Source organism: Triticum aestivum, chromosome 1D (genome assembly GCF_018294505.1).
Source record: "Triticum aestivum cultivar Chinese Spring chromosome 1D, IWGSC CS RefSeq v2.1, whole genome shotgun sequence".
NCBI classification, from domain to species: Eukaryota; Viridiplantae; Streptophyta; class Magnoliopsida; order Poales; family Poaceae; genus Triticum; species Triticum aestivum.
Window position 1 is genome coordinate 416,867,875 of NC_057796.1, and position 1,998 is coordinate 416,869,872.

General features: G+C 49.4%; 1 pseudogene; it reads left to right on the forward strand.

Annotated features, from left to right (window-relative positions):
* Window positions 1–1,057: 1,057 nt before the first annotated feature.
* LOC123172246 (uncharacterized) overlaps window positions 1,058–1,998 on the forward strand; it is a 40,984-nt pseudogene continuing 40,043 nt past the window's right edge.

Consider the following 1,998-nt stretch of genomic DNA (forward strand, 5'->3'; position numbering starts at 1 on the left):
GCTGAGCTATAGCCTTTTTAACAGGGTGCTGCTAAATGACCGCTTCACAAATAACCCGCTATAGTGGACGCGGACGTTTGGTCTATGGGTACATATGTACCCTATATGAATTTTTTTTAGTAATTCAATGAAAAGTCAAAAAATTATAAAAATATGTTTGAAATAAATTTCACCTTCCATTGTACCCGTGAGAAAAGTTTCAAAAAAGGAGAATTCCTCTTTGACTTCTTTTAAAAAATGACAATTTTTTAGCCAAAATAGCATGAATAGTGACCTATAATAGCAAATAAATTTTATCTTTTTCGCTGTGAAGTCAACGTTGGTTTTTCTTTTGTGAAAATTTATATACTAGTGCGCAAGTAAGTCAAGTTTATTCTAAAAATAGTTCTAAACTATTTTGACTTTTTGTTTAATTATTTAAAAAATCCTCATATAAAGTGCATATACAACCAGAAACCAAGGTGTATTTCCCGGCTATAGCTCCGCCATAGCTGATTTGAAAGTTTTCATAGTCCGCTATTTAAAACATTGTATACAACACAAACTGCTACTCGCTGTCCCATAAAAATCATTGTCCTCCTCGTACCCGTGGAAGTCCGGCCTTTGTAAACACGCCGACACCACCCACAGTCGGTTTTGGCACCACAAAATTTGTAAACACAACTCCACAGTCGGCTTCGGTCGAGAGATTTTTCTTTTTTCTAAACAGAGAACGAGGGTTCACACTCGATCCTTCTCCAGCGCCGCCGCCGCTGAAGCACTTCCGTCGCCGGCGGACTAAATCAAAGCTTCGCATCGTCCCCTCCACCGGACTGCGCGTGCAGTGAAGGTCTTGATCCCCTTCTCCCCGCTCCCCGGTTCGATTTCCAGTAGATCTGCTTCCTCCTCCTCCTCCTCCTCCTCCTCCTGGAAGAAAAGGCAAGTCATTTCTTGTTCAGGATCAATCCCAGCTGACACCGTTCTATCCAATTGACACACAGGGGTTTGTATTTTCGGTGGTAGCAAGCGATTTTGGGGATAAAGATGGCAAGCAACAAGAGGAGGAAGGTTGTGGCCGCGTCGCTGATGCCGCCGTTAGCCGAGTCGCTGCTGCTGCCGCCGGATGAGCTGATGACGGAGGTGTTCCTACGGCTACCCGTCAAATCCATCCTCCTCTTCCGGGCCGTCTGCCGCTCCTGGGCCGCGCTGCTCTCCTCCGACGAGTTCTGCAGCCTCCACAGGGCCAAGGTCGAGGCCGAGCCAGCACCGCCACCCAAGCTGCTATTCATCTCGCCGGCCGCAAGCTTCGACTCCACGGGGATTTACTCGTGCTCGCCATCAGGTGATGGGCTACTGTTCAGTCTCCGCGACGTGCGTGGTGACCATGTGGACATGACGCCTGCGCCGTGCCGCGGCCTCACCCTCTTGCACGACGCCGTGGAGCCAGCCTACTATGTTTTCAATGCGACCACACGGGCCGTCACCCGGCTGCCGCCTTGCCAAGATTCCTTCATGGCCACTGCTGGTCTCGGATTCGATTCCAGGAGGAGAGAGTACAAGGTAGTGAGGTTGTTTTTCGAAAAACACTTCGGGGTTGATAATATCAAGTGCGAGGTGTACGTCCTTGGTGGCGAGCACGGGGATCGCTGGATGCCGGCTGCCGGTGGTGTGCCCTTTAGGTTCCGCAAGTTTGCCGCTGCTGCGATAATCGCAACACAGAGTGAAGCTAAGCTGATGCCAGTGTTCGCGAGTAAATAGAAAAAACTACCAGTTTACAGACTAAGGTTTTAAAAAACTACCAACTTTTAATTTTTCTCAAAAACCTACGAGTCGCATGGTTCGCTGTTTCAAAAAACCCAAAACACCCGTGACTAGCCATTTAACCGTTTTTCTGACCGTCTGGACCCACATGTCAGGCCACCTGGCCACGCGCGCTCACGGCGCAGCCGTTGACGGCCATTAGCCCGTGCGGTCCGGTGGGAACCAAAGCCGCCGGTCGGTCGCACTCGCTCTCCCTCT